Here is a 27,826-nt window from a genome sequence, read left to right as displayed (position 1 = left end):
GGTTGTTTTTCTGTTAACTTGTTAGCATGTATTATTGCCAATTCCTTTAAACTGTGAGTTCCCAGAATCCAGAATATTGGCACCTGGTACAATGTCAGGTCCATAGAAGCCATACAATATTCCCTTAAATTGTCATTATTATGTGTTTCAATTTTCTTATTAGATTATAAACTCATGGAGAATATGATTGATTCTAGTTTATTATTTTTTTATTCACTCTAGCACATTTAGTGAACAATAGGGGGTCATTCTGGCCCCCCTATTATTCGTATGTTATTTTGTTTCATGTTGTCCCAAAGCTCCCTTAGGCTCTCCTCCTGTCTTTTAATTTTTACTACAATTGAACTTTAGTTGGTGTGTGTTTTGCTTCCCTGTCTTCTAATTCGCTAATTTGGTCCTCTGCTTCTCCCAGTCTACTTTTGAAACTTTCCGTAGTGTTTCTTATTGCAGCTATATCACTCTTTATTTCTTCATGATTCTTACATAAGTTGTTAATTTTTTTCATCCATCCAGTTTATGAACTGTATGACTCATTTTATGAATTATTTTTCTGACAAATTAAATGTGGAACTCTTGGTTTTATTAATATTTTTATATATTTTTTAACCTCTATGTCATTTATTTCTGCTTTAATCTTTATTTCCTTCCTTCTAGTTCAGGGGTGGGCAAACTTTTTGACTCGAGGGTCACAATGGGTTCTTAAACTGGACCGGAGGGCCAGAACAAAAGCATGGATGGAGTGTTTGTGTGAACTAATACATGTTAACACTGCTGCTGGTGAAGGAGCAGAGGGGAGAGCAAGAGAACCCTCCGCTCTTGCAGCTCCGCGGGCCGGATAGAACAGCCAAACGGGCCGGATCCGGCCCGCGGGCCGTAGTTTGCCCATGGATGTTCGAGTTACTCTGAGTTATTCTTGTTGTTCTCTTTCTAATTATTTAAGTTGTAGGGTTAAACAGTTCATTATTAATTTTTGTATTTTTTTTTGAGGTAGCCCGGTAATCTATAAACTTCCCTCTCAGAACTGCTTTTGCTGTGTCCCAGATGTTTTTGGTTGTTGTGCGTTCATTTTCATTTGTTTTCAGGAAATTTTTATATATGTATGTATGTATGTATGTATGTATATATGTATTTACTTTTTATTGTTGATAGTTTTACAGATATCTCCCATTTTAGTCCACTTTGCCCTCCTCCTCCCAGCTACTTTTCCTCCCTCCCCTGCCCCCAGGCCTTCAACTTCCTATGAACTGTGTCATTGGGCTATGCATATAAGTATATAAGTTCTTTTGTTAATATCTTCTCATCCCCCATTCTCATATAAGTTATGTCAGTCTGTCCCATGTCTCCATGCTTCAGGTCATAATTTGTTGGTCTATTCATCTTGTTCATTAAATTCTACAAATAAGTGAGATCATTTGATATTTGTTTTACTCAGATTGGCTTATTTCACTTAGCATAATATTCTTCTGGTCCAGCCATGGTGTCCCAAAGGGTAAGAGATTCCTCTTTTTTTTTTTTTTACAGCTGCATAGTATTCCATTGTGTAAATGTCCCACAGCTTTTTTATCCATTCATCTACTGATGGACATTTGGGCTCTTTCTAAATCTTAGCTATTATATATAATTCTGCTTTGAATATATCCTTACTAACTGGTGTTTTGGGGTTTTTAGGATATATTCCAGAAGTTGGTTTGCTGCATCAAATGGAATTTCCAGTTTTTTATATTTTGCGGAAACTCCATACTGTTTTCCATAATGGCTGAAACAATCTGCATTCCCACAAGCAGAAAAGTAGTGTTTCCTTTTCTCCATATCCTTGGCAGCACTTGCTGTTTGTTGATTTGTTGATGATAGTCATTTTGATAGGTGTGAGGTGAAACCTCATTTGGGTTTTAATTTGCCTTTTTCTGATGATTAATGACTTTGGGCAGTTTTTCATATGTCTCTTAGCCATTTGTATTTCCTCTTTGGAGAAATGTCTATTCAGGTCTTCTGCCAAGTTTTAAATTGGATTGTTTTTCTTCCTTTTCTTGAGTATATTTTGCATATTAACTCCATATCAGATGTATCATTGGCAAATATGTTCTCCCATACACTGGGTTCCCTTTTCATTTTAATGGTGGTTTCTTTTGTTGTGCAGAAGCTTTTTATTTTGATGTAGTCCCATTTATTTATTTTCTCCTTTATTTCCTTTGTCCTAGGATATGTATCTGTAATAATTCTGCTCTGTGAGATGTCTGAGATTTACTGCCTCTGTTTTATTCTAAGATTTTTATGTTTTCACGTGTTACACTGAAGACTTTTCTCTATTTTGAATTTATTCTTATGTATGGTGTAATTTGGTGGTTTAATTTCATCTTTTTGCATGTGTCTGTCCAATTTTTCAAACACCATTTGTTGAAGAGGCTGTCTTTACTCCATTGTATGTTCTTGACTCCTTTGTCAAATATTAATTGAGAGTAATATCTTGGGTCAATTTTTGGGGTCTCTGTTCTGTTCCATTATTCTATATGCCTGTTTTCATACTGGGCTGTTTTTGTTATAATGTCTTTGCAGTATAGTTTGATATCCAGTATTGTGATTCCTCCAACTTTGTTCTTTCTCAGGTTTTCTGCAGCTATTTGGGGTCTTTTATGGTTCCATACAAATTTTGGGAATATTTGTTCTTGCTCTGTGAAATATGCTGTTGGTATTTTAATAGGGATGGTATTGAATCTATAGATTCCTCTGGATCAAATAGACACTTTAATGACATTAATACTTCCAATCCAGGAACACAGTATACATTTCTATTTTTTTGTATCTTCCTCTATTTATTTTTGCAATGTTCTATAGTTTTCCCAATAGAGGTCTTTTACCTCCTTGGTTAAGTTTATTCCTAGGTATTTTATTTTTTTGTTGTTGTAGTGGTAAATGGATTGTATTTTTAGTTTCTCTTTCTGAGAATTCATTATTGGTGTATAAAAATGCCATCTATTTCTAGATGTTGATTTTGCATCCGGCTACCTTGCTAAATTCATTTATTAAGTCTAGTAGTTCCTGGTGGGATCTTTAGGGTTTTCTATGTACAAGATCATGTCATCTACGAATAATGACAGTTTTACTTCCTTCTTTCCAATGTGGATGCCTTTTACCTCTTCTTCTTGTTTGATTGCTATGGCTAGGACTTCCAGTACTAGGTTGAATAAGAGTGGTGAAAGCAGACATGCTTGTCTTGTTCCTGTTCTTAAGAGAAATGGTTTTACCTTTGGCTATTGAGTATGATGTTGGCTGTAGGTTTTCATATATGGCCTTTATTCCCCCCATTCCTCTGTTTCTGAGAGTTTTTATCAAAAAAGAGGTGCCGGATTTTGTTGAATGTTTTTCCTGCATCTATTGATATCATGTGATTTTTTAACTTTTGATTTGATTATGTGATGTATCACATTTACTAATTTGCTAATATTATACCAGCCTTGCTTCCCCCCAAAAAATCTTATTTTGTTATGGTGTATGATCTTTTTATAATATTGCTGGATGTGATTTGCTAATATTTTGATGAGTACTTTAGCATCTATGTTCATCATGGATATGGGCCCATAATTTTTTTCCTTTGTAGTGTCTTTATCTGCTTTTTGGATTAGGGTAATACTGGCTTCATAGAATGCAGGGGTCCAACCCCAGCAGGTCCAGGGGTTCCCAAAGGCGTAGACGGAGTCGGCGAAGAAGGAATGACACGGAGACAGCGTTCAGTTGATCAGCAGCCTAGCCAGGATCTCCAGCGAAGTTCTGGTCTCGATCTCCAGAGAGGTTCTGCTGTTTATTGTCTTGTTACATCCGTATTTATCCCAGTTGATTTTAATCCTGTCAATTTCTATTACAAAGGTTAGGGCGTTTCTTATCTCCATTCCAGGGAGTAAAGATTATGTAGCTTAAGCATGATTGTTTGTAGTGATTAACTACCCGCCTGGCACTTAGTTAAGGAGTTTCATCCCATCCCTGACTTCAGGGAAAAATTCCTACCTGGGGAAACAACCTTTCTAGGAGAGGCATCCCCTCCCTGACTTCAGGGAAATATTCCTACCTGGGGAAACAACCTTTCTTGGAGAGGTGACCTTGGTTAAAACACACAGCGCTAAGGGGAGCAAACATATTAAGAACAGTATGCTATATACGCCAGGTCCCTTGAAACATATGCTGTGCAGATGTTTCTTTCCTGCAGCGACTGTGTCAAGCAGCAAGGATGGACCGGCTTCCGGCAATAGAAAGAACTTGGAAGGATTCCTTTCTCTTAAACCTTTCAGAATAGTTTGAGGAGGATAGGTTTTAGTTCTTTGAGTGTTTGGTGAAACTCTCTTGTAAAAGTATCCAGACCAGGACTACTGTTTGCTGGGATTTTTTTTATTATTATTACTGCTTCAATTTCATCAGTTGTTATTAACCTACTCAGTGTTTTTGGTTGTTCCTCATTGAGTTTTGAATGATTGTATGTTTCTAGGAATTTGTCCATTTCTATCAGGTTGTCCAGTTTTTTGCTTATAGTTGTTCATAGTATTGCTTACAATCCTTTGTATTTCTGTGATGTCAGTTACTACTTCACCTCTTTCATTTCTGATTTTATCTTGGTCCTTTTTCTATGTTTCTTATTTTGTTTTTAAACTTTACCCAAATTCATTGTGTTTCCTTGATTGCCTCTAGTTCATCTTTGGAAGAGCTTTCTGTATTAATCTTGCTTGTTTCCCAGCTGCTGTTCATGCTGCTTATATAGCCCTTTTTTGCTTCTTCAGCTTTTGAACCTCCTGGTAATCCCAAATGCACAGAGCCTTGTAGGTGACCCCGTGGTGGTGGGCTTCCATAGTAAAGAGGGAAAAAGGTGTACTCATCCCCGGTCCTTGCATGTCTTCTCAAAGACATTGTAGTTGGTCTTATGGAGGTTTTTGAGCATCTTTTTCCTCTGGTGAATGCTCATCAGCAGATAGCGCTTGAGAGCTTTGTCCTTTTGATGTTTCTGCATGTGTTCTGCATAATTTCAGATCTTGACAGATAGCGCTTGAGAGCTTTGTCCTTTTGATGTTTCTGCATGTGTTCTGCATAATTTCAGATCTTGACAGTCAAGGCAACAATTCAAGCCTCCAGGGAGCTGGAGGCTGCAAGGTTTACCATAACCTTGCTCATCAATTGTTCTTTCTTGATTTTTAGTTCTTCTTAGGGTTCCCCATTTAAAAAGACAAGAGTCTTTTGTTTTTAAAAAATTATTTGTTGTTGAAAATATTACATATGTCTCCTTTTCACCCCATTGACCTCTCCCTGCCCATTCCCACCCCCAGCACAGGCCTGCACCCCACTAGGGTCTATGTCCATTGTTTATACTTATATGCATGCATACAAGTCATTTGGTTGATCTCTTATCCTCCTCCAACCCCTCTCCTGCCTTCCCTCTGTGGTTTATTGGTGTGTTAGATGCTTATATGTCTCTGGATCAATTTTTGTTCATCAGTTTATGTTGCTCATTATATCCACAAATGAGTGAGATCATGTGATACTTATCTTTCTCAGACTGGCTTATTTCACTTAGCATAATGCTCCCCAGGTACATCCATGCTGTTGCAAATGGTAAGAGTTCTTTCTTATTTACAGAAGCATAGTATTCCATTGTGTAGATGTGCCACAGTTTTTTATTCGCTTATCTGCTGATGGGTACTTAGGCTGTTTCCAAATCTTAGCTATTGTAATTTGTACTGCTTGAACACAGGTGTGCACATATTCTTTATGGTTGGAATTTCTGGTTTCTTGGTATATATTCCTAGAAGTGGGATTACTGGGTCAAAGGGAGTTCCATTTTTAGTTTTTTGAGGAAACTTCATACTGTTTTCCATAGTAGCTGCACCAGTCTGCATTCCCACCAGCAGTATACGAGGGTTCCTTTTTCTCCACATCCTCGCCAACACTTGTCCTTTGTTGATTTGTTGATGATGGCCATTCTGAGAGGTTTGAGATGCTATCTCATTGACGTTTTGATTTGCATCTCTCAGATGATAAGTGACTTTGAGCATTTTTTCCTAAGCCTCATGGTCTTCTATATGTCTACTTTCAAAAAGTATCTATTTAGACCCGTTGCCCATTTTTTGATTGGGTTGTTTATCTTCCTTTTGTTAAGTTGTATGAGTTCCCTATAAATTTTGGAGATTAAACCCTTATCAGTGATAACATTGGCAAATATGTTCTCCCCTGCAGTGGGCTTTCTTGTTTTGTTGATGGTTTCTTTTTTGTGCAGCAGCTTTTTATTTTGATGTAGTCCCATGTGTTTATTTTCACTTTAGTTTCCATTGCTCTAGGAGCAGTATCAGTGAAGCAATTGCCCTGGCATATGTCTGAGATTTTGCTGCCTATGGATTCTTCTAAGATTTTTATGTTTTCCCATTTTATGTTTAAGTCTTTTATCTATTTTGAGTTTATTTTTGTGTCTGGTGTAATTTGATGGTCTACTTTCTTTCCTTTTTTTTTTTTTTTTTTTGCATGTGTCCATCCAATTTTTCCAACACCATTTATTGAAGTGACTGTCTTCATTATATGCTCTTGCCTTCTTTTTCAAATATTAATGGAACATAATAGCTTGGGTCAATTTCTGGATTCTCTGTTCTATTCCATTGGTCTATTATGTCTGTTCTTGTGCCAGGCAGTTTTGAGAACAGTGACTTTGTAATATAGCCTGATATCTGGTATTGTAATCTCTCCCAACTTTGTTCTTATTTCTCAGGATTGCTGAGGCTATTCAGGATCTTTTCTTTTACATATCCATTTTTGGAGAGTTTGTTTTAGCTCTGTGAAATATGCTGTTTGTATTTTAACAGGCCAGTAACAACTGATGAAATTGAAGCAGCAATAAAAAAACAAACAAACAAAAAACACTTCCACAAACCAAAGCCTTAGTTCAGATGGCTTCACAGGGGAATTTTTCCAAACATTTAAAGAAGAACTAACACTGATCATTTTCAGACTATTCCAAAATATACGAGCAGGTGGAACACTTTGAAATTCTTTCTATGGAGCCAGTATTACCCTAATCCCCAAACCAGATAAAGACACTACAAAGAAACAGAATTACAGGCCAATATTCCTGATGCACACAGATGTTAAAATTCTCAACAAAATATTAGCAAATTGCATCTAGCAATACATTGAAAAGATCATACACCTTGACCAAATGGGATTTATTCTGGAGATGAATGGCTGGTACAATATCTGCAAATCAACAAACATGATACATCACATAAACAAATTGAAAGATAAAATTCACATGATCATATCATTTGATGCAGAAATAGTTTTTTCATGACATCATTAACTTGCTCAGTTCTAGGGACATTCTGGTAATTTTTGATGAGTGTGGAAGGGGGCGGGTCAGCTTCTTGGCTGTGCCAAACTGGTTTATGGATGGCATATCCATGGCTAGCTTGGAGAACGAGACTGTGGGGAAGGTAAGGGAAGCCAGCACACCTTCCACTCAGCAGCCCAAGTTCCAGGCCCTGGGTCCAAATGGAACTCAGCACCCTCCACACTGCTCTCATCCTGGTGTCTTCTAACACTGGCAGGCGGCCTTTCCATGGACTTTCCGAGCAGGTTATGCAGTCCTTTTAGTTTGTTTGTTTTTTCTTGATAAGACTGGCTAGGGATTCATCAACCTCATCTATCTTCAACTAACCAGCTCTTGGAATCATTGCTGTTTTGTCCTGGTCCACCCCCCCTCCCCACTTTGTCATTTATTTCCTCTCTGATCTTTACTATTTCCTTCCTTCTACTTCCTCTGGGCTTTTAAGATTCTTTGTCTTTAACATTTGCTATTTAAATTATGATGTGTCTAGGTGTGGCTCTCATTGGGTTCATCTTGATTGGGACTCTCTGTGGTGCCTTAACTTGTGTGGCATTTTTATTCACCTTGTTGGGGAAATTTTCTGTCACTATTTCTTTAAACAGTTTGCTGTTTCTTACTCACTTTTTTCATCTTCTGGCACTTGTATGATGTGAATATTGTTACTTTTCATGTTGTCCCAGAGCTCCCTTAAACTATCTTTCTGCTTTTTAATTCTTTTTTCTTTTTGCTTCTCTAAATGGATATTTATTTCCACTTTGTCTTCCACACTGCAGATTCAATCCTCTGTGTCATGCAATCTACTTTTAATTCTGTCCAGTGTATTCTTGATGTCAGATATGTTATTCTTCATTTCCGTCTTGTTATGGTTAATGGTTTATATATATTTTTTCATGCTGCTGTAGTTCCCACTGAGTTCCTTGTATTTTTCATTAAGCTCTTTAAGCCCGTTTATAACCATTACTTTAACTCTTTTTCTGATCAGTTACTTGCCTCCATTTAGTTCTTTTTCCGGAGATTCCTTCTTTTCATTCATTTGGGAATTGTTTCTTTCTCTACATATTTTAACTTTCTTTTGTATTTGCTTCTTTGTATTAGATAGAATTGCTATACCTTCCAGTCTTTGTGGGATAGCCTTATGTGGAAAGTGTCTTGAGGGGTTGAGTGGTGCAGTCTCTTTATTCACCTAAGCTGGATGCTTTAGGAATGGCCCTTGTGTGCATTATTTGGGCTCTTCTGTTTTAATTGGGACCTGGCTATTGATGTCCCATGGTTGGGAGGGATCTCCCCTCTGACTTACTGCCAGTGAGGTTCAACCCCAATGTTGTTGCGCCAACTGTTATAGAGGTGCTGACAGAACAGAATAAGATACAGCAAGATAAAACAAAAAACAACACAAAAATGAAGCTACTCAATACAACAACAACAGAAATGATTAAGAAGGACAAAGAAGAGAAAGAAAAGCAAAGAAAAAAATAAAAAGAATACTAAAAGACACATGAGCAAAGACTTAGAGGGGATGTAAGAAAAAGGTAGAAAGAGTAAGATGATAAAATAGGTATATGGAAGCAAGGAGGAAGCTAAAAGAACTAGTATAGTATGAGAAAAGAAAAGGAAACAGAAAACAAATAAAATAATAATAAATTTAAAACATAGTAATAATGGGTATATTAAGATATAGATAGGAAAATAAAATGAAAAAATAGGAAAACAAAATAAAATAAGAAAAATTAATAATATCAATGAGAACAGACCAAGTAGAATAGAATCAAAGGGAAGAGAGAAATTAGAGATAGGCCAGAAAAAAAAGATGAAAGAAAAAATGAAGAAAAACAAACAATAAAAAAAAATCCACTCACATACACACACACCAAAAACAAACCCATACATAATCACACACTCAAAAACCTTTGGGTCCGCTCTCCTGTATCTTATGGGTGAAATGTCTCATAAATTTGAATTAAATCCATCTGATCCAGTGTGTCTTTTAGAGTCAATATTTCCTTTTTTAATTTTTTGTCTGGAAGATCTATCCAGTGAAGACTGCAGGATGTTAAAGCCCCCTACTATGATTGCATTTCTGAGGATCTCTCCCTTAAAGTTCTCTAGACGTTTTTAAATATATTTAGGTGCTCCTATATTGGCTGCATATATGTTAACCAGGGTTATATCCTCTTGCTGGATTGATCCCTTTAGTATTATATAGTGACCTTTATTGTCTCGTGATATTCTTCATTTTGAAGTCTATTTTGTCAGATATGAACATTGCTACTCCAGCTTTTAAAAAAATTATTTGCAGGGAATAATCTTTCCATCCTTTCACTCTCATCCTGTCTGAGTCTTTTGTTCTGAGGTGGGTTTCCTGTACCTAGCATATAATTGGGTCATGTTTTTTTTTTATCTATTCAACTACCCTATATCTTTTGATTGAAACATTTAATCTATTTACATTTAAGATTATTATTGGTAGGCACCTATTTATTGCCATTTTAATTCTTTATGCCTATGTTTCTCTCTATTTCTTCTTCTCATTTCAGCAGTTGCTTTAGCATTTTTTTTTTTGCAGTGCTAGTTTGCTGGTGATAAAATCCTTTAGCCTTTTTTTGTCTGGGAAGCTTTTTATTTCACATTTCATTTTGAATGAAAGCCTTACTGGATAGAGTAGGCTTGGTTACAGATCCTTGCTTTTCATTACCTTGAATACTTCATGCCATTCCCTTCTGGCCTTCAGAGTTTCTGATGAGAAATCAGATGTCAGCCTTATGGGAGCTCCTTTTAGGTAACAGTTTGCTTTTCTCTTGCTGCCTTTAAGGTTCTGTTTTTGTCTTAAGTTTTTGGCATTTTATTTAAGATGTGGTCTATGCATGGGCCTGTTTGGTTCCTTCTTGTTTGGTACTCTCTGTGCCTTCTGAACTTACTTGTGTGACTTTTTCCTTCACCAGGTTAGGGAAGTTTTCTGCCATCATTTGTTCAAGCAGGTTCTCTATCCCTTGCTCACATTTTTCATCTTCTGGCACTCCTATGATGTGAATATTGTTATGTTTTATGTTGCCCATGAGCTCCCTTAAGCTGTGTTCCTGTTTTTTAAATTTTTTTCTTCTTTTTAGTTCTCTAGTGGAGTGATTTTTTTCTACCCTGTCTTCTAATTCACTGATCTGTTCCTAGGCTTCCCCTAATCTGTTGTGTATTCCTTCCAATGTGTTCTTTATTAGTGCTATGTCATTATTCCTGACTAGACTTTTTTCATAGTTGCTATATATTTTCTGTTGAGCATCTTTGCCATCATTATTTTGAACTCTATATATGATCATTTCTTAGCTCCATTTCATTTAGCTCCTCTCCTGGAGAATTCTCTTGTGTTTTTTCATTTGGGGCTTTTTTTTTTTTTTTTTTTGGTCTTCCCATTTTGGCTGCCTGTTTTAGTTTGTGTCTATGTATTAGGTACATCTGGTATGACTTCCAATCTCTAGGACAATGTTAGATGCTGTTGTTTGTAACTGGCCCTGAGTACCATCTTTGGAGCTATCACCAGCCACAGTTTTTGGCTCCCTCTACTGGGTCTGGGTTCCTTTGGAAAGGAATAATTTATGCACCAAGGTCTGATTTTCCTAGCCCTGGACTTAGAAGTAGATCAGGCAAAGACTCATATCCTCCAGAGATCCACCTCTGCCTTTAGTTCAGTTGACACTTACACTTGATTAGCCTCAGGCTATTCACCACAAGGTGTGGTGAGAGGTCTTCCAATAGGGTGGGGCAACTGCCTTTCCCCCATGCAAAAACCACCTGGATAGCAAAGTTGGACCAGAGAAAGATGTCCTCAGTAGTGTGAAGGAATGTTTCAGGACAGGAAAATGGGATGGTTGTCCTCTGAGCTCCAACCCCAGAGCCCCCAACCCTGGGCTCTACTCACACAGCTCCAGTCCACCCTGCCAGAGTCCAAGGCTGCACATGAAATTTTGTTCATTGGCTCTTTAAGAGGGTGCCTTTCCAGATGTCTCTTGGTGACAGAAAGCAACCCTTCTGCTTTTTACAGCCAGGTGTTATGTGGGCACTTTTCTCAGTTCTGGTGCTGTTGGCTGCGGAGCTCAGCTTAGGGTTTATACTGCAGAGTTCTCAGTGGGAATCCTCCACAGCTGAGATACCCTTTGGAACTTCAGCTGCTGTCTGTGGTAGCCCAGCCAGCCCATTTGTGTCTCCATACTTCCTACCAGTCTATGCAATCTCTACTTCCTGTCCTTTGTTATCAGCATTCTTTCCAGCTAGTCTCCTGTTGATTTTTCAGGGTCATTTTTCTGTGTTTTAATTGTATTTCAAGTTTAGTCCTGGGAGATTTGGGGATCTCTCCAAACTATTTTATCTACTTGTTAAGTTAAAGTTTATTATTTGAAGTAATTGAGACTGTCAAAGGCCATGGCTGTCTCTTCCATAAGCAGCTACCACTCTGAAGTGTCAGAGACCAAGGCAATGGTGATTTTTAAAATTGGTTTAATTTTCAGCTTGTGTCAGTCAGTCATGCTGATTGAGGGCTGACACTATAATGTGATATCATGATTTGTTACTTTTATTCATTCACCTTGGTGCAGCCATTATACCAATTTAGCAGCTCTCAGCCTCTTTTCCTGTGGCTCAGAGTGCCTGTTGTTCTGTAGACATCTTCCCCATTGTTTGCTGGCAATCTCTCTAACCAGGGATTTCCATATCACTTTCCCTGCTATTTCAGATAGGTTCTGGCAGTTGGTGGCTCAACTCAAGTCTGACGCTAAAGGCTGCTCTCTAATTGAAGTACTGTTGTCCAGAGTGTAGCAAAGATCTCTGTATGAATTACTGGGAAAAGACACACCTATATTATGTGCTGACATGTCCCTTCCTCCACTGCAGACAACAGATGTGTGCTCAAACCATGTTGTGTAATTGTATTGCAGTTTTTAAGTATCATGACAGTTTTAAGACTTTTTAAATGGCTGTTATTATTATTCCATATGAATCCCAATTGAAATGATTTCTAATTATTTTGTGCTTGAAAGGTTGGCAATTAAATATTTCTTATGAAAATTATTACAATAAAAATGTGATGGTGCCATAGGACATTTCTCTTTTCTATCAATAGTAGAATGAACACATAAGTAGGTTTTGGTGATTACAAATAATGTTGCTTTGAAAATTCTTGTCACTATCTTCTAGTCAATATATATGTACACATTTTCAGATACTTCATTTTTCATTTAATTTCCTACCTTAGTATTTTATTTATTTTTATTTTATTGTTTAAAATATTACAGATAGCAGTACATATGTCTCCTTTCCCCCCCCCCCATTTACCTTCCCCTGGCCCCCGCTACCCACCAGCACAAGCTCTCACCCCCCCCCCCAGTATCTTGTGTCCATTAGTTACGCTTATATGCATACATACAAGTCCTTCGGTGGATCTCTTACCTCCTCCCACCCCAATACTCCCCAGCCTTCCCACTGTAATTTGACAGTCTGTTCAATGCGTCTCTGCCTCTTAATCTATATTTTTGTTCATCAGGTTTTAATGTTCTTTATTATCCATAAATGAATGAGATCATGTGATGTTTTACTTTCACTTCCTGGCTTATTTCACTTAGCATAATACTCTCCAGTTCCACCCATGCTGCTGCAAATGGTAAGAATTCCTTCTTTTTTAGAGCAGTGTAGTATTCCATTATGTAGATGTACCATAGTTTTCTAATCCACTCATCTGTCGATGGGCATTAAGACTGTTTCCAAATCTTGGTTATTTTAAATTGCGCTGCTATGAACATAGTGGTGCATATATCCTTTCTGATTGGTGCTTCTGTTTTCTTGGGATATATTCCTAGAAGTGGTATTACTGAGTCAAATGGCAGTTCCATTTTTAAATTTTTGAGGAAATGCCATACTGTTTTCCACAATGGGTGCACCAGTCTTCATTCTCATCAGTAGTGAAGGAGGGTTCCTTTTTCTCTGCATCCTCTCCAGCACTTGTCATTTGTTGATTTGTTGATGATAGCCATTCTAACAGGTGTGAAGTGTAATTTTGATTTGCATCTTTTGGAATATTAGTGACTTTGAGCATGTTCTCATGTGTCTCTTGGCTTTCTGAGTGTCCTCTTTCAAAGAGATTCTATTTAGGTCCTTTGCCGATTTTTTGATTGGATTTTTTATCTTCCTTTTGTTGAGTTGTATGAGTTCCCTGTAAATGCTGGAGATTAAACCCTTATTGGAGATAACATTGGCAAATATGTTCTCCCATGCAGTGGGCTTTCTTGTTGTTTTGTTGATGGTTTCTTTTGCTGTGCAGAAGCTTTTATTTTGATGTAAGCCCATTTGTTTATTTTCTCCTTAGTCTCTCTTGCCCTAGGATCTGTGACTGTAAAGATATTGCTACGAGATATGTCTGTAGTTTTACTGCCTATGGAGTCTTGTAGGATTTTTATGTTTTCCCGTCTTACATTCAAGTCCTTTAGCCATTTTGAGTTTCTTTTTGTGTATGGTGTAAGTTGGTGATCTAGTTTCATTTTTTTGCATGCATCTGACCAAATTTCCCAGCACCATTTATTAAGGAAGCTGTTTTGACTCCATTGTGTGCTCTTGCCTCCTTTGTTGAATACATTGAGTATAATGGCTTGGGTCAATTTCTAGGTTCTCTATTCTGTTCCATTGGTTTATGTCTGTTCTTGTGCCAGTACCAGGCAGTTTTGAGAACCGTGGCTTGGTAATGTAGTTTGATATCTGGTATTGTGATCCCTCCAACTTTGTTCTTCTTTCTCAGGATCGTTGTGGCTATTTGGAGTCTTTTTTCTTATTCCAGATGAATTTTGGGAGATTTTGTTCTAGATTTTTGAAATATGCCATTGGCATTTTAATAGATATTGCATTGAATCTATAGATTGCTTTAGGTAGTATGGACATTTTAATGATGTTGATTCTACCAATCCATGAACATGGTGCATTCTTCCATTTGTTTATGTCTTCCTCTATCTCTTTTTACAATGTCCTGTAATTTTCCAAGTACAGGTCTTTTATGTCCGTGGTTAAGTTTATTCCCGAATATCTTAATTTTTTTGCACAATGGTAAATGGGATTTTTTTTTTCATTTCTCTTTCTGTGAGTTCACTATTGGTGTATAAAAAGGCCATAGATTTCTGGGTGTTAATTTTGTATCCTGCTACATTGCCAAATTCATTTATTAGGTCTAGTAGTTTTTTGATGGAGTCTTTGGGGTTTTCTATATATAATATCATGTCATCTGTAAATAAGGACAGTTTTACTTTTTCTTTTCCAGTTTGGATGCCTTTTATTTTTTTCTTCTTGTCTGATTGCTATGGTTAGTACTTATAGTACTATGTTGAACAGGAGTGGTGAAAGTGGTCATCCTTGTTCCCATTCTTAGGGGAAATGGATTTAGTTTTTGCCCATTGACTATGATGTTGGCTGTAGGTTTGTCATATAGGGCTTTTATTATGTTGAGGTATGATCCCTCTATTCCTACTTTGCTGAAAGTTTTTATCTAGGAAGGGTTTTGGATTTTGTCAAATGCTTTTTCTGCTTCAGTTGATATGATTATGTGATTTTTGTCTCTCAGTTTGTTTATGGGATGCATCACATTTATTGATTTGAGGATATTGAAACATCCTTGCATCCCTGGAAAAATCCCACTTGGTCATGGTGTATGATCTTTCTAATGTATTGCTGAATCCGATTTGCTAGGATTTTGTTGAGGATTTTAGCATCTATGTTCATCAAGGATATTGTCCTGTAGTTCTCTTTTTTTTTGTGGGGTCTTTATATGGTTTTGGGATTACGGTAATGCTGGCTTCATAGAAAGAGCTTGGAAGTGTGCCTTCCTATTGAACTTTTTGGAATAGTCTGAGTAGGATAGGTTTTAGTTCTTCTTTTGAATACTTGGTAGAACTCCCCTGTAAAGCCATCTGGACCAGGGCTTTCGTTTGCTGGAAGGTTTTTGATCACTGTTTCAATTTATTCGGTAGTTATCAACCTATTCAAGTTTTTTGACTCTTCTTGGTTGAGTTTTGAGAGCTTGTATTTTTATAAGAATATTTCCATTTTATCTAGGTTGTCCATTTGTTGGAATAGAGTTGTTCACAGTATTTTTTTCATAATCATTTGTATTTCTGTGGGATCAGTAGTTATTTCACTTCTTTCATTTCTGATTTTGTTTATTTGGGTCCTCTCTCTTTGCTTCTTGGTGAGCCTGGATAGAGGTTCATCAATCTTGTTTATCTTTTCAAAGAATGAGATCTTGGTTTTGTTGATCTTTTGTATTTTTTTTTTTTTTTGTCTCTATGTCGCTTCTCTCCACTCTGATCATTATTATTTCCATCCTTCTGCATATGCTGGGCTTTTATTGTTGCTCTCTTTCTAAGTCTTTGAGTTGTAGGGTTAGATAATTTATTACCATTGTTTCTTGTTTTTTTGAGGCAGGCCTATAGAGCTATGAACTTCCCCCTCATGTCTGCTTTCACGGTGTCCCATAGATTTTGGATTGTTGTGTTTTCATTGTCATTTGTTGCCATGATGCTTTTTATTTATTCTTTTATCTCTCTCATAATGCAGTCATTGTTTCAGAGCATGCTATTTAACCTCCAGGTGTTGGATTTTTTTTTCATTGTTTTTATTGAAATTGATTTCTAGTTTTATGCCATTGTGGTCTGAGATGGTGCTTGATATGATATCTATCTTCTTGAGTTTGAAGAGACTTTGCCTGTGACCCAATATATGGTCTATCTTTGAAAATGACCCATGTGTACTTGAGAAGCATGTATATTCTTTGGCTTTGGGGTGAAATGTTCTGAAGATGTCAATTAATTCCATCTGATCTAGTGCATCATTTAAGATTGATGTTTCTTTGCTGATTTTTTTTGTAAGCTTTAGAGCATTTGTCCAATGGTGATAGTGGGGTATTAAAGTCCCCTACTATGACTGTATTGCTATCACTCTCTCTTGATATCCTCCAAATTTTTTTTTAATGTATTTGGGTGCGTAAATGTTTACCAGAATGGTATTTTCTTGTTGGATTGCTCCCTTTGGTATTATGAAGTAGCCTTCCTTATCTCTTGTTATGTCCTTCACTTTGAGATCTAATTTGTCTGATATAAGTATTGCTACCCCAGGTTTTTTTTTTTTTCATTTCCATTCACCTGAAAAATCTTTTTCCATCCCTTCACTGTCAGTCTGTGTGAGTCTTTTTTTCTGAGGTGGGTTTCCTGTAGACAGCAGATATATGGGTCATGTTTTCTTATCCGCTCAGCTACCCTATGTCTTTTGATTGGGGCACTTAATGCATTAACATTTAAAGTTATTATTGAAGGAACTTGTTTGTCTCCATTTTTATTCTTTATGCCTGTGTTCCTTCTTCATTTCCTATTTCTTCTTTTTACAGCAGACCCTTTAGCATTTCTTGCATTGCTAATTTGGTGGTAATAAACTACCTTAGTCCTTTTTTTTGTCTGTGAAGCTTCTGATTTCACCCTCAGTTTTGATTGATAGCCTTGCTGGGTACAGTATTCTTGGATTCAGACCCTTGCTTTGCATGACTTTGTATATTTCATTCCATTCCCTTCCTGCCTGATGTGTTTCTGTTGAGAAATCAGTTGCTAGTCTGATGGGGGATCCTTTGTAGGTAACTTTCTGTCTCTCTCTGGCCACTTTTAAGATTCTTACTTTGTCATAGGTGTTTGCCAATTTAATTATAATGTGCCTTGGCTTCGGTATTTTGGGGTTCATTTTGTTTGGGACTCTGTGAGCTTCTTGGATTTGTGAGAGTTTTTTCTTCCCTCTATTAGGGAAGTTTTCTGTAATTATTTCTTCAAACAAGTTTTCTATTCCTTGCTCAGTTTCCTCTCCCTCTGGCACCCATATTATGCAGATGTTGTTTCATTTTGTGTTGTCCCAAAGTTCCCTTAGGCTCTCCTCCTGTTTTGTTTTTTTTTTAGATGCTGCTCTGCTTGGGTATTTTTTCCCTACTTTGTCTTCCAGCTCACTGATGCAGTCCTCTGCTTCTTCTAGTCTACTGTTGGTGCTTTCTATTGAGGTATTTATAGCAGCAATGTCATTTTTCATTTCTACTTGGTTCTTCTTCATTTCCTCTTGGTTCTTACATATATTGTTGAATTTGTCTTCGATTCTTTTCAGCCACATGATGTCCATGTTTCTGAATTCTTTCTCTGACCTATTGCTTGCCTCCTTTTTGTTTACTTCCTTTTCTGTTGAAGCCTCTTTTTCTTTCATTTGTGGGCTGTTTTTTTGTCTCCCCATGATCTCTCTTTTCTAGGTGTCTGGTTATGTAGCTCTCTCTCTCCTGCGTGGATTTAAAGGCATAAAATACAACACAACAATGCACAATGCACAATGCACTAAACACAAATGTATTCATGATATTAATAACCCCAAATAAAGGTGACCACCTGAGAAAAAAGAATTAGAGGATAAGAAAAGAATAAAAAAGTACAAAAATGATATTAAGTAAAGGGAAAAAAGTAAGTGAGAGAAGAAAGAGAATAAAGAAGAAGGAGGGAACAACTATTTATATGGGGAGAAAACTCCAGTAGAACAACAATTAATGTTAAAAAATGCAAACAACAAACACCCAGAGATGAATGCAAACTACAAACAACAACTAATAACAAGCCAGGAGAGGAAAAACAGAAGCAAAAAATAAAGACAAAAACAAAACAAAAAAAGGAAACAATCTCACAAACAAGCAAAACAACCAAAAACAATGTATCAACAATCAAGCAAACAAGAACAATAGGACAGAGAGAAAGCAAGGCAAAATAAAACAAAAAAAGATAGTACAACACCCCCCCCCCCAAATAACAACAATAGAAAAAAAAGGGGAAAAATTTTTGATAGTGAAGAAGGCAAAGAGAGAGGTGTGTATGGACTTGGAGCAGGGGATCAGAAATTAGATTTATAAGTAGGATGAATTTTTAACAGGTGGTAAAAAGAAGGAATAGGGAATATCTAATGCAGGAATAGAGTAAGAGCTTAGGACAACAAAAGGGGAAACTTGAGGGATGGAGTGTTGGCATAATGGTAAATTTGAGATAGAGTAATAAGATTCTAAAGGAAAAATGAAAATAGAATGGAGAACATTATTCCCAAAATAAAATAAAGAGAAAAGAAAATGACACTTTAAAAAAAGGTTACAATAATAGTAGCAATAATACTAATTAAAAATAAAAATATATTAATTAAAAAGGTAAAATCGAGTGAGAAAAAAAGAAAAAAATTAGTTTCTTAAGCAAAAGGTGAAAAAATAAAAATGTGCAGTAGTGAAGGTCTTTCACTTCCTCTACTCTTCAGTTTGGCACACCTTTTTCCCGTCAGGTATTTAGGAGAGTATTGAAGTTCCCTGTGATACACTGCTCCTCCGTGTTGTAAACCACAGTCCTGATTTTAAAGCAAAGTATTTCTTTATTTCCAAGACTGCCTTTATTTATGTTCACAGAAGAGCCAATTTGTGATTGAGCCCTGGGTGGCAGTGTTTCTGGATTGACCTCCGGGGCTATAAGTCCTCTCTAGCCAGTATTTAGGTTTTGTTTTCCCTATCACACTTAATACTGGTTTGGGAGAATTGACTGCCCAGAGCTGGTTCCCTGATTGTTACTCCCTGCTCTGATCCCCAGATTCCACAAAAACAACTTTCCCCTGCGTATCTATGAGTGTCCCCAATTGGGCGATCCTATGTATTAGGTTTAGTAATCAAAAGCAAGGATTTAAAGAGAAAAAAAAAAAGATCCAGAGTAAGTGTGTGAGCTCGCTACCTCCACCATCCAGCTCTGCGCGGCTTTGTGGGGCGTAGACTTCCCCCAAATGTGTTCCTCTCTCCAACCTGGATTACAAACCTCACCTTTATCTAGGCAAAATCTGACCTTTCCATGAGGAGGAGCAGGGCTCATCCGAGTCCACGTTTTCGCGCTGCTTGAGATCTGGTGTTCCTGGGTTCATAGCTGGTCCCTGGGTGCTGTGGTTGCAAGGTCCCGGGATGTATACTCTTCCAATAACAGCCACACTCCCCTTCAAGATGAAGCAGTTTCCACGGCAGAGCCAGCCACTCTGGGAGAGATTTCAGCAGCAGTGGAGGCTGCCTGGTTAGGGAAGCCCGATCCGGCAGTCTCCAACAGTTCCCTGGAGTATAGCTATCGTTCACCCACAAATTTATACTCTCCGTATGTCCACACCCTCTCCTTTGGTTCTCTCACTCACACACTATCTTGCAGCCTGCCTTCCCATTGGCAGCCATCTTCCCTTCTCCCTACCTTAATATTTTATTTATTACTACGTAGTCTTTAAAACTAATTTTTAATAGTTACACAATATTTTAGTAAAGGGGTATGATGCAGTTTATTAAATCCGTTTCTTACTGTTCGGTACTTTGCTGGCTTAAAATTTCAGAACTCATTAAAAAAGAACTTGTAAAAATATTTATTAATTTTGTGTATAACTATTTTTACTTTAGTTATGAATAACTAAATTACATCCTAGGGATGATAGTCATAGCACACATAAGCACTTACTTACCATCTAATTTGAACCAATCATTGAGAAGGGGCTATATTTATGAAGTTGGAATAAACATGGTCTTAAGCACTTAAAATAACTTATTACTTGTAGCTGGTGATCAATTTCTCTCTCTTTCACCTCTTTTAAGCACAAGTCTTAGAATAATCTACACTTGCATTGTGCTTTGATATTTTTCATTTAGCAATACATTTGAAGATTTTTTTCTATCAGTATATACCCATTTGCCTCAGTCTTCTTAATGGCTCATCTATTTTAATTTGTTGAATTACAAATTAGCATATTATTCAATTAAATAAATATACCGACAACCAAGTTTGATAATTAAATAAATAACAATCGATCTATAAGATCCAAGATGGTGGCAAAGTAGGTAGATGTTACCCTCATGTCCTCTCAGAACCAAACTGGAATTACAACTAAAATACAGAGCAATCAAACTGAATAGCCAACTGAAGACTAGCTGAAGAGAAGTCTTACAACCAAGGATTCACAGAAGAAGCCACATTGAGACACAGGAAGGATGAAGACAGGAACAGGGTTTGCCCAGCACCCAGGGTGATGGCTGAGATTCTGGAGGGGTACTTTTGCTGTAAAGGTTCCCTTGGGAGTGTGGGGTCTCTACCCAAAGCTAGGCTGCCAAGCCCACAGCACCATAGCTGGGAAGAGGTGCTCACATAACATCTGGCTGTGAAAATTAGTGGGGATTCTGTCCAGCAGGGTAGAACAGAGTACACAAGAGACACAGATGCCCTCTTAAAGGGCCAACACACAAAATCCGTTAACAGCAACTCACCATGGGCTCCCATAGAAGGAGGGCAAAGGGGACTAGAGTCATGTGAGGAGAGACTGAGGTTTGTGGTTTTGAGGAGAGAGCTGAAGAGTTTCAGACAGGAAACCTGTGCTTTGTTCCTCTCACTCACCAGAGATGCCATCTTGGGTGGAGCACCCCAATCCATATAGCATCACTCTGAGGGAATGCAATTGCTCCACCTTATAGCCCAACCCTGTGGAACTTGTGCCTTGCAGAGGAGTCAGCTGCCTGGGATAAGGTGTAGATTTCTGGGAAGACTCAAGGGGTGTCAGTGACTGAGTTGTGTGGCTCAGGGGCAAGGGTCACTCCTCTCAACCTTCACCAGACTCTGACTGGCACCTCCCTCTCACAGGAGGTCCATTAGCCCTGTTCTTCTGACTTCCAGCAGCCCCACCCTACTGATATTGGGCTCCTGGCAGAATCTGAACTAAGTTCTGTAGCTCTAGGATGGGGGCCATTTTTCCCTAGCATGCCTGACCAGTACAGAGCCTTCCCTTCACATGGCCAAATTGTGGTCTCTTTTGGGCCTGATAAACTCAGCTTGCCTCACCCTGATCATACGGGAGACCTGCCCCACCACAAAGTTGTGCAAGTGCCCAGTGGATGGCAGCTAGACTTGGTATACCCTGGGACATTTGCTGAGTGTCATCAGACTGAGCACTGTTACCTAGTTTGACCCTGTATTAATTTTGGTGAACACAGCTGGCCCCTACCAGTTGACTCACTGAGAATCTACCTCATGCAATTTGAGAACCACCAGAGGCACTTTCAGTGAATGATCCTAACAAGAAGCCAATGGTACAAGCAGGCAGAGGCTGATATTGGTTGGATCTTGGGGTGCCTTGGGACTTTTGCTGACCTGCTCCCGAGTCTGGTGCTGATAAAAAATGACCTTGGTGCGCAGCTTGGACTTTTCCACGCACACTCAAGCACAGCAGAGGAAGCCAGAAATTGGATTGCTTTGTAACTCCAAACAGGTTGCTCAGAGCCAGTTACAGGCAGCATCTGACATTGACCTGAACCACAGTCCCTCCCAAGAGGCCCAGAAACAACACACCCAGTGGCCAGTTTCAGACAACATCAGAGCAGGATCCAATTAGCCTCACAAGCAGCGTATCCAAAGGGAGATCTTGCCAGACACCAGAACTTACTGAAGAAAATTCCACTTCCAGGGATTGGAACATGGTGGCCAGCAGGACTAGAATGAGGAAGGGAGTTAGTAAGTAAAGGATTCAGAGGGCAAGTGTGTGGATGTGTGCAAGTGTGCAAGTGTGCGTGTGTGTGTGTGTGTGTGTGTGTGTGTGTGTGTGTGTGTCAGGGACAGTACGATCGAGCGGGAACCTTGGGGGCAGGCAGTTTGGGCTCTCCTGGCCAAAAAGCCCCTGCTACGGCCACAGGCACTCCCCAGGCTCAGCTCTGGTTCAGAGACCAGGCCATCTTGAAGGGTTTACAATGTCCTCCTTGGGAGGAGGCTGTGGGGAACAGCAGCAGCTAGGTGCCCAGCCTTGCCATCATTCAGACTAACAGCTGTAGGGGCCTGAACCCTGCACCCCTGCCCCAGATCCCATGCACCCTAATGATACAAACTGTGATCTGCGCACCTGGTAGACAGCAGCAGCAGCAGCATCAGCAGCAGCAGCAGAGAGAGCCTGCACTCCACTGAAACAGATAACACTCGACTGAAACAGATAACACCCGACCGTGCACCTAAGGGAACAGCAGCAGGACCCCATGCTATGGTCACTCCCTGGGCACAGCTCCAGCTTTGAGTGTGTGACAACTTGAAAGGTTTACAAAGTCATTCTTGGGAGGAGGCTGTGCCCACAAATGTCACAACCCAGACGCACATGCCTGAAACAGATATTGGCAGGGCCTCTGTGTACTTGGCATGCATCTAACCTTAACTTGTGCACCAATGGGATGCTGTGCCACCACTATGTTACCACTATTGACTTGGCAGGGCTCTTGTCCCTGCTGTGTACTCAGTCACTGCTACTGTGCTGCTACTGCAGCCCTCGAACCCAGCTGCTTGGCTCCACCACCAGGGCTCAGGGACAGGGATGGTGCTGAAAGCTAGGAGGTGGATGTAGCCTCTCCTATCCTGGACCTATTGAACTGAGGACCTGCAGAGCCTGAAGAGGTGTTAGATATGTAAGTGAGATGGAAGACCTTGTACTGAGAGAAGAGGCCTCCAGGACACTAGCTGTAGAGACTGTGGGATAAGTGCAGCAGTGGAAGCCTGAGGCTGAAGTCCCTGAATAGAGTAGTGCTAGTATCCCACCATTGTGCAGCCTGGGATGCTCCTCTGACCAGAGGGAAGGGCCACACAGTGGAGCTCAGGGTCAGCCTATACTAGAAGAGTCTGAAGGACACACTTAACATTGAATCTGGGGCCTTCTATTTCTTGGAGGAAACTGCAGGTGAGCAGGAAGGGGGCTGGACAGTAGGTCTAGGAAGGAGATCAGCCCTGTCCACCTGGAATTCAGAGTAGGTCTCCTCTTTCCCGCCAGCAAAACAGCTGCTTCTGACCCAACCTGCAGTGACCTGAGACAAGGGGGAACACCTCAGAGCAGGAAATCTGAGCCCCTGCAGATGACACAGAGGAAGTCCCAGCAAACCAGACAGAGCTAAGGCATTAGGAGAGGAAGGGCCTGCCCCCAACCCCTTACAAGCCACTGGCACCACCCCCAATACGTGTTTGATCAAACCATCCCAGTCAAGACCAGGAAATCCCACCTCTATGGGGGAAGGGAGTACACTTTAGAACAGACACAATCAAGGCATGAGATTTGAGGCAGTCCCACCCTCTGGGCTAAGGAGTCCCCACCCACTGAACTACTAAGGGCTTCAACTCTGTGGACCTCAATCAGGTAGCTCAGGGCTAGGAAGGGACAGTAACTCACATTGACCTGCAGAGAAGCTTCCAGGGGACCAAGGATAGACATACCAAGGGACCGGATTTTACAACATCATAGCAAAAGCCAGTGAGCTCTACAAATAGTGGACCCAAAGGTTTTTAAGTATGTGATTATGTGCTATGTGCAGGTTTGTTTTTTTGGGGTGTGTGTGTGTGTGTGTGTGTGTGTGAATGGATATTATTTTTCTACTTTTTTTCTTTCTTCTCTCTAATTACTCTTTTTCATTTGATTCTATTCTACTTTTGTTTATTCTTATTATTAATTTTCCTTATTTCCTTTTGTTTTTCTCTCTTTTTTATTTTTTCCAATTCACATTTTCTATCTATACCAGTGATGGCGAACCTATGACACAAGTGTCAGAGGTGAAACACGAACTCATTTTTTTGGTTGATTTTTCTATGTTAAATGGCATTTAAATATATAAAATAAATATCAAAAATGTAAATCTTTGTTTTACTATGGTTGCAAATATCAACAAATTTCTATATGTGACACGGCACCAGAGTTAAGTTAGGGTTTTTCAAAATGCTGACACTCCGAGCTCAAAAGGTTCGCCATCACTGATCTATACCTTATATCTATTGTCACTACATTATAAATTCATTATTTTTATTTCACTTATTTTCTGTTCTTTTTTCCTCCTATACTAGTTTTTTTCAGCTTCCTTCTTGCTTCCATACAGCCATTGTTCATTTTCCTCTTTCTCCCTTTTTCTTATATCTCCTCTAAATCTTTGTTTGTGTGTTTTTTTAGTATTTTTATTTTTTATTTGATTGCTTTCTCTTCATCTTCCTTCTTAGTTTTTCCTATTGTTCTTGTATTGAGTAGCTTGATTTTTGTGCTATTTTTGGGGGTCCTGTTGTATCTTATTCTGTTCTGTCAGCACCTGTAGAATACCTGGAAAGACGATGTTGGTGTTGAATCACACTGTCAGCAAGTTGAAGGGGAGATCCCTCTCATGAATGGGACATCAACAATCAAGTCCCAGTTATAATAGGAGAGCCCAAATAATGCACACAAGGGGTATTCTTAGAACATTCAGCTCAGGTGAACAAAGAGGCATAACAGTTCTATATAATATATAGAAGCAAACACAGAGAGACAACTAAAATGGGGAGAGAAAGAAACAATCCCCAAATGAATGAAAAGAAGGAATCTCCAGAAAAAGAACTAAATAATATGGAGGCATGCAAGTTATCAGACATAGAGTTCAATGCAATGGTTGTAAAGATGCTTAAGGAAATTAGTGCAAATTACAATAGCATGTAAAAGGAAATAGAGGCCATGGACAATAATCAGACAAATATGAAGAATTTTATATCTGACATCAGAACATGCTGGAAGGTATTAGAAGTAGATTGGCCTTGCCAGCGTGGGTCAGTAGTTGAGCATCAACCTATGAACCAGGAGGACAAAGTTCGATTCCTGGTCAGGGCACATGCCTGTGCTGTGGGCTTGATCCCCAGTGTGGGGCATGCAGGAGATGGCTGATCAATTATTCTCATTATTGATATTTCTAATCTTCCTTCTCCTTCCTCTCTGCAATAAATTTAAAAAATATATAAAAAGATTGCATGAAACAGAGGATAGAATCAGAGATTTGGAAGTAAAGGTAAAAATAAATACTCAATTAGAACAACAAGTAGAAAAAATAATTGAAAAAGAGGAACATAGCTTAAGGCAGCTCTGGGACAACATGAAACATAACAACATACACATTATAGGAATATCAGGAGGGGAAGAAGGTGAGCAAGGAACTGAAGCCCGTTTAATGAAATAATGAAAGAAAACTTCCCCAACCAAGTGAAGAAAAATGTCACACAAGTTCAAGAGGCACAAAGAGTCCCAATCCAGATGAACCCAAAGAGAGCCACACCTAGCCACATCAAAATCAAAATGACAAATGTTAAAGACAAAGAAAGAATATTAAAGGCAGCAAAAGAGAGTGTCAGAAAATTACCTACAAAGAATTTTCCATTAAAATGTCAGCTAACTTTTCAATATAAACACTTCAGGCCAGAAGGGAGTGACATGAAGTAATCAAAGTAATGAAAAGCAAGGACATAAACTCAAAACTACTGTATCTAGCAAAGCTATCATTACAATTGAAGTTAGTTTAAAAAGCTTTCCAGACAGAAGAAAAGGTTAAAGGAGTATATTTTCACTAAACCTTCAATGCAAGAAATGTTAATGGGGCCACTTTAAGAAGAAGAATAAAATGAGAGAGAGAGAGAGAGAGAGAGAGAGAGAGAGAGAGAGAGAGAGAGAGAGAGAATCATAGGCATAAAGAAAATAACAGAACCTAGGAAGATGGTGGCATAGGTAAACACCTGTATTCACTGCCTCCCACAACAACATTAAAATTACAACTAAAATACAAAATAACCACCATCAAGAACTGATGGAAAGCTGGCTGAATGGGAATTCTACAACTAAAGTAAAGATGAAACTGAGACTGGAGGTGCAGAGGTATGGAATGGACTGGTCCAACACCCACATGTGCCACTTTTTTAATCGGGAGGGAGATCCTCTCTGCAGAGGCTGCCTGTGAGGAGCAAGGGGGCCCAGCCCCACAGCAGATCCCAAGACCAGGCTCCCAGAGATTGGAAAAGTTGTCCCCATAACTACAGGCTGTAAAAACCAGTGCTGATTGGGGCTCAGTGACACAGAGGCTACTGGAGACCCAGATGTTCCTCTTCAAAGGCCAGAACCACACACTGAACTTACAAGGTCCTGCATCCTCTGAGTTCTAGCACCACGGTGAGACTCTGGGGAACACAGACACAGATGAAGAACTAGATTGTTTGGCATTGGGGCAGAGACTCATAGGTGGCTTTCTCCCAGACAGAGGTGCTCACAGGGATCATCATTGTTCCTATGCTGGGACCTCCCAGGTTTCAGGACTGACTGGCGGCCATTTCTCTTTGCTCCACCCTGAAGATTCCCTAAGATCCTGCCTCATCCAATTTACGACCCCATCCAAGCTATGTGTAGTGGTTTTGCATATAAATGGCCTGCAATCCTAAATGACTCACTAGATCAGATGGACGTATTTGACATCTTCAGAATATTTCATCCCAAATCAACCGAATATACATTCTGCTCCAGTGCACATGGGACATTTTCAAAGATAGACAATATATTAGGACACAGGAAAAGTCTCTTCAAATTCAAGAGAATAGAAATCATAACAAGCATCTTCTCAGATCACAATGGCATAAAACTAGAAATCAACTACAATAAAAACATTGAAAAAAAATCAAACACTTGGAGGCTAAATAGCTTGCTATTAAACAATGACTGGGTTACCAGAGAGATCAAAAAAGAAATAAAAAGCATCCTGGAAACAAATGACAATGAAACACAACAATCCAAAATCTATGGGACACAATGAAAGCTGTCCTGAGAGGGAAGTTCATAGCTCTACAGGCCTACCTCAAAAAACAAGAAAAATTGGTAATAAATGATCTGATCCTACAACTCAGAGAGTTAGAAAGAAGGCAACAAGAAAATTCCACAGTATCCAGAAGGAAGGAAATAATAAAGATCAGAGAAGAAATAAATGACATGGAGACCTAAAAAAACAATAAAAAAGATCAATGAAACTAAGAGCTGGTTCTTCGAAAGGATTAACAAGATTGATGAACCTCTCGCCAGGCTCACCAAGAAACAATGAGAATGGACCCAAATAAACAAAATCAGAAAAGAAAGAGGTGAAATAACAACAGACCCTACTGATATACAAAGGAATGTCAAAAAATACTGCGAGCAACTCCACTCCAATAAACTGGACAACTTTGATGAAATGGACACATTCCTAGAAAAATACAAGCTTCCAAAACTCGATCAGGAAGAATAAGAAAACCTGAATAGGCCAATAACTACTGATGAAATTGAAACAGCAATCAAAAAGTTTCCATCAAACAAAAGACCTGGACCAGATGGCTTCACAGGGGAGTTTTACTGAATATTCAAAGAAGAACTAAAGCCAATCCTTCTCAGACTATTCCAAAAAATTCAAGAGGTAGGCACAGTTCTAAGCTCTTTCCATGAAGCCAGCATTACCCTTATCCTGAAACCAGATAAAGACAACACAAAGAAAGAGAATTACAGGCCAATATCCCTGATGAACATAGATGCTAAAATCATCAACAAAATTCTAGCATCCCGGATCTATCATTACATTAGAAAGATCATACACCA

General features: G+C 38.9%; 1 long non-coding RNA gene and 1 pseudogene across 1 annotated transcript in view; one reads left to right on the top strand and one right to left on the bottom strand.

The window, feature by feature from the left end:
* Window positions 1-27,826, top strand: part of LOC132229355 (uncharacterized) — a 446,389-nt gene that overhangs the window by 142,754 nt on the left and 275,809 nt on the right. The window lies entirely within an intron of this gene.
* LOC132231878 (small ribosomal subunit protein uS15m-like) lies at window positions 4,671-8,018 on the bottom strand (annotated as a pseudogene).

Source organism: Myotis daubentonii, chromosome 3 (genome assembly GCF_963259705.1).
Source record: "Myotis daubentonii chromosome 3, mMyoDau2.1, whole genome shotgun sequence".
Taxonomy (NCBI): Eukaryota; Metazoa; Chordata; class Mammalia; order Chiroptera; family Vespertilionidae; genus Myotis; species Myotis daubentonii.
Note: the sequence above shows the minus strand (reverse complement) of the source record. Positions and strands in the feature narration are given on the sequence as shown.